Source organism: Octodon degus, unplaced genomic scaffold (assembly GCF_000260255.1).
Source record: "Octodon degus isolate 3935 unplaced genomic scaffold, OctDeg1.0 scaffold00207, whole genome shotgun sequence".
Lineage (NCBI taxonomy): Eukaryota > Metazoa > Chordata > Mammalia > Rodentia > Octodontidae > Octodon > Octodon degus.
The window spans coordinates 2,776,401-2,782,234 of NW_004524783.1; the positions used below are offsets into that span (position 1 = coordinate 2,776,401).

At 37.2% G+C, this 5,834-nt stretch overlaps 1 pseudogene; it reads right to left on the minus strand.

Moving 5' to 3' along the window:
• Positions 1 to 2,946: 2,946 nt before the first annotated feature.
• On the minus strand, positions 2,947 to 5,184 carry LOC105744022 (annotated as a pseudogene).
• Between the last annotated feature and the right edge of the window lie 650 nt (positions 5,185 to 5,834).

A 5,834-nucleotide genomic window follows, 5' to 3' on the forward strand; every position in this document is an offset into this window, starting at 1 on the left:
TGCAATGTGTTAATTATTGAAACTGTCCTACCAATTGGATTTGAAACTGTCTCATTGCTATTTGTCTGTCAATAAAATTATGGAAAAAAATAAAAATAAAAAACAACACAATATTTACTGCCATGTAATATGCATATTATGTACTGTGGTGAACAATTTATTTTTTATCTTTATGTAGCATTCATAAAACTTAATTCCATAAATTCTGGATATAAGCAATTTTATGTATGTTTTCTGTGTATTGGTTTAGATCCACTCCCAGTCACCAGTCATTCAGCTGATGGGAAATTCTGTCCTTCCTGAGTTTCATGGGAGCTGTTCCCCTGTTTCAGTCTTGGGCTGGCTGGAATCTTTATAAAAGGAGTATTTTCAAAATCCTTCTTCTAGTGCATTTTAAGCAGTTTATGGCACAGAATTGATGTATTCAGTGATTTTGTTTAACATTTTGTTTTCTTGACTTTAAGATAAATATGCGATTAGCACAGTAGGCATATGTTTATTTTTATACAACATTTATTCTTACATGGATTTCTCTCAGGATAGATAATATCCTGATTTATTTTGAATCAGTCATACACCAGGCTTTATAAGTTTTATGTGATGGAAGCTGAAATATGAACAATAATATAGCCTGACAAATTCTGAAGTGCTAAAACAACCTGGAAACACGGAGGGTTTCTTCCACATCTTGCTCCTCCTCTGATCTATATTCCACTAGCCTTATTTAACTGCTGAGAACTGAAATCATCATATCACAGTGATATATGTGATATATGTTTATAGCTGTGCAATTTGTCGTAGCTAAATCTTGGAAACAACCCAAATGCCCATCAGCTGAGGAATGGATAAAACTCTTATCGTATTGTTACACAATGGAGTAGTATTCAACTATAAAAAGATAAATTCAATGTTTTTGTGGATAAATAAATGCAGGTTGAGGCCATATTGGCAGGTGAAATAAATCAGATCCACACGAGCAAACACTGTATTATCTCTGTAGTGTGAGAACCTGAAAGAGTAATTAAAATCTGAGAGATACAGCAGATACTGTGAAAGGGAAAGACTTTATTTAATGGGAAGGAAAACCTGGATGAGGAAAAGGGCAAATGAAAGAGGGTAAAAAGATATATTTAGGTATATATGCACAATAGTTTGGATAATTACACTGTTGATTTCTTTTGGTCTTTTGTAAGAAGAGTTAAGGCTTAAATTTCTTTTATTTTTTTTTCTTCTTCTTCTTTTGAATTTCTTACAACTTTTTTTGTTATTACTTTGCTTTGTTTTTTCTTTAAGCAAATCTTACACATTTATATTTAGTAATCTGAGCAACTAATTTGAAGATGGCACCATGTAACATAGCAACCATTATTGAATTCCTATTACTTTGTTTAGTGAAATTTTACATTGTTTCTAGTGTTTTTATCACTATTTTGTATTCTTTAAAAAATAAAAAATAAAGAATATCTGAATAAATTTCAAAACAATGCCCCTAATACCTGCTCTATTCTTTTACTGCATAGTGGAGAGTTATAAAACATTTCAAAAGCTCCCTATTCACAATCATATTCCTAGGGTAGGTGAAGTGACAAGTGAAAATAATGTCCGACAAATTCCTTATTTTATTTTTTAAAGCATCTGAACTAGTAATGACACAGTATCTCTACGCAATAGAATAAGAAGTATTCATCAATAACTCAAAAATAAACTGTCTTAAAACTCCAAAGGATTCTTGACAATCATGTGACCAAAATTGCTCCCTGCTAACTCATATTCCATTTCTCTTTTTTCTCCTGATTATAGAAATCCTATTTTGTGGGGTTGTCTGCAATGTGTCCTAAAATAAAAACTATACTTGCCAATCTTCTTTGCAGATAAGTGTAGTTAAGAACTTTGGTGGTGCTCTTAAGAGAGCTCTTTTTAAAAATCTCACATCTTTCTCATGTGGAAGGCTTCCTTTGCCATTTTCCTATTCCTGCTACTTGAAATGCAAGGATCATGAGTGACATTTGGCAATCTTTCTGTAAATATGACAGTTTGGTTCACCTCTTAGGAAGGGCGGAATGGTGAGCTGAAAGGATTTTTGACCCTGATCAATTATAATAGAGTTCCAGAATTTACTTCATAATAAGCCACTTCTAAAACTTAGAAACTTCAAATAAACTCACCTGCTGACCTTCATTTCTACATGTGGACACTGGCTAAGAAAAACCACATGATCAGCCTAGTCTGAGTTAGTCTTTTTTGTTGTTGTTGTTGTTAATTTTATTTTATTTTATTCTGAAAAGTAAAAACAAAAGCAAGGACAAAAATCAGAAACAAAGACAGAAACATGTTACAGATTTTCAAAACAATAATAGCCGATTAACAATGGTTGATATATTATCTATTTTTATTGTCAAATCTGTTGCTCAGATTAACAGATATTTATGTAAGATTGGACACATGGTGGCATATTACTGCTTGCTTTCAAGAAACCTTAAATTTTTGTTCTTGTCTCAGTCTGAGTTAGTGTTGATGGATCCTGTCTATGTTCACAAGGTCTGTAGGTCATCTGTAGGGCAGGTAGCATTAGCCGGTTTTGACTGCTTCCATTAGGATAACAGGGACAGCTGGAGGCTCTCTTTCAGCAAGCAGCAAAGACCCAAGAGAGGACACATTTAAGTCCCAAGTGTACTGCAAGTCCTCAGGGTCTTGTTACTTCTTCCACTTGTCACTGGTTGTGAGAACAACTTGGAATCGTGGATTGAAGAAATAGACGTCTTTCTTGATAGGAAAATAACCATGACTTGAGCCAGGACGTCACTGTACTTTGTTCACAACAAAATCAGTAAAAGTTATAACTAGATGAAACAGTCATTTACTTCTTCTGTTTCTGCAGCTGTGATGACAACCCTGAACCAGGACACTGTCCTGTGCCATCTTTCTTGTTGTTGTTGTAAAGTTCTATTAATTGTTTTGAATTCTCTTTGATTTTCTCTCCTGATCTTCTGTTAGCCTTTCTACAGGTCACTTCTTCAAGCCCTTCATTTTCCTAGTTCGTAGTTTGCTTGGATCTTGTTTCTGCATATGAATCCTTCCGTAAGTTGTACCAAAAGTATCCTGAGATATACTTTTCTTCTTCTTTGGCTTGAGAGCTTGTGACATTTTCATAGATAATTTAGAAAGGTCATCTGAAGCCGGGTGTGTCCTCCTCAGAACCAGGTCCAATGAAGGTCCCATCTCTTCCAACTCAGTTCATGGCATTCTGCAATCAGATTTCTTCAAGAGCAATTTACAGCCACAAAAATAGCCTTCCCTTTCAGAGCAGTGAAGTGTAGAACATACTCTAACCAAGCCAGAGGGATATTTGCCCCTGTGGGGCCTCTGAAGAGACCAATAAGAAGGCTTTTCAGCCTTCTGTAGTCTTCCATCACATCAAGATCATTGTCAGCAAATATTAATATGGGCTTTGTTCCCTCAGCACATTTACTGTTCTTAATATCTTTTATTTTTATTTTTCCCATTATTTTATTGATAAACAAATAGCAATGAGACAGTTTCAAATCAAATTGGTAGGACAGTTTCAATATTTAACACATTGCATACATTCTTCCTAGTGGTTAATTGCTGTACAAGATGTGGACATGATATCCTATTTACAAACACCATTAGAATAAATCCCTCTATTCATTAAGAGAAAGTAACTATATATCTATCCTAACCACTTTGAATACACAGATACAAAATGGACATTCATCTATATACCCTTTTTTGGTTAAGTTCCATTATTTGAATATTATAGGTGTGTAAACTCAGCAAAATATTCTAAAAGAGTCCAGTAGCCCATAATAGTATTGGGTCTTCCACTTCACTGGCAATGTCAGAAATTGTTGACCTGAGTCAACAATAGCTCAACAAAACAGCATGGCTTTACTTCTTATACTTCGCTTTCATACTTTTCTGCTGGATGGTTAAGACCAAGGTAAAGCAGGACCTATGCAACAAGAGTTGTAGCTTTTGGATCTGATAAGGTCAGTGAAATCCCCTCAGGATTCATCCTGAGATCCTGTACCTCAGGTTGTAGAACCTTTGTCAGTGTCAGCCATGTGGATGAGTCACAGCCATTGCTTGGCCAATGTGCTCTCTGTGAAAGCTTGATAAATGTTTTCTCTCCATGTGACTCTCCTTAGGCACACTCTACATCATCAATCACTTTCCTCTTTGGCCCCATAATCTCCTTGATCAGAAAATTTGGGACACTGCTGAGTTACATGACATTGTAGTACAAGTTCTCATATGTCCTGAATCTTAATTGACCTTAGAAGGCTAGGGCCAAAATGTTGGCTTTCCTTGTAGCCCTCCTTTTTCTCTAATTTTGGTCTGCAAACGTAGGTGGTTAACCATCCAGAAGACAAGCTTATTGTTATTATCAAACAACTTAGGCTGTTAAGCTTAACCTCACTATCTGTCTGCATATCAAACATCTTAGGTATAATATGGAACAGGCATTTTTCATCAAGTATTGATATGTTGAACTTTAAGTCGAGCCTGTCATTCTGGTCTTCTGAATATGGGCTGCTTGTCATGACATGCCAGTTGCTGCTATGATGTTTCTAGGGTAGATGGCTGTTCAAAAAGAAGGGGGTGGTGAATGAAGGCAAGAGACTGGAAAAGGAATATCATGGAACTGTCCTGCTTCAAGGTTGTATATGGTGAGATTTTTGGACTTATGTGCAAACATGAGAAGTATATAATTCTTTATGCCTATTTTTAAAATGTATTCTAATTTTAAATGTTTTTATCTATTCTTAATATCTTTTAGAGACACAGATTTCTCAATACCTAATTGAATCATACCCAGCATGTGGTAGTCATACACATGACCTATTACTAGGTTATTGGGATGCTTCTTATTAGGGGATCCAAATATGAATAAAGAACAATATGACTTCTTTGAAAAGAATTCCAGTGATGTCTGATCTTCAAATGGTCTTACAAATTTTTTCTTTTTATACAGAGCTCTATGTTTTGTTTTTTTTTCAGTGCATACATATCTTTTAGGACTTGGGTCACTGTTGCGTTTGTGTTTCCCCCTTTAATCAAGCATGGCATTTTTAATATTTTCACCAAGTTTTGTTCTCTCTTCTCAAGGAATCTCTTGGCTCTTTTTGTTTTGGGCTTTGCAACTCAGTTCAAGGCGTCCATTGCTAGCACAGATCACTCTAGCCAACAGATGAGCCCTGCGCAGATGTGTGCGGTAAATGCATGCACTGGAGCACCCTTCTGTGCCATCTTATTCTAGCATGCAAGCCATGCAGATGCAGCCCAGGCCTGGCATGTATGTGCGACCTTCTGCTCTGCTGAGCCTGCAGGACCCCTCCAGACCTAGCCAAGGCCCAGTGTATGTGTGTCCTTCCACTCTGCTAAGCCCACCGGACCCCCTCCAGCCCCAACCCAGACCCAGCATGTGTGGAGAACCTCCTCCATCAGACAGTGTGAAACTCTGCAGCTGAAGTCTGTGCAGAGAGGCGAGGGGCCAGAACCACCCAGCTAATCCAGGACCAGAACATCTTGTCAGAGGGGCAAAATGGGTTCACTTCCAAGGGCTGCAGCAGGAAGAAGCTCAGCACAGCAGCTAGACCCAAGCCAGGCACATCTGGACAAGTTTATACTTAGTTGATCTGGACCTGGTAAGCTGAGACACTTTGTTAGACCCAGGTTTATGACAGCGTCCTTTCTCTTTTTCTCTTGATCTACAGAGGAGGCAACAGGTAACCGGGGTGAACTAGTCTGCCTGGAAGACACCAGGTACATCAAGGGGAAGTGATCAGGCAGAATTTAGGGGAACTTACTTA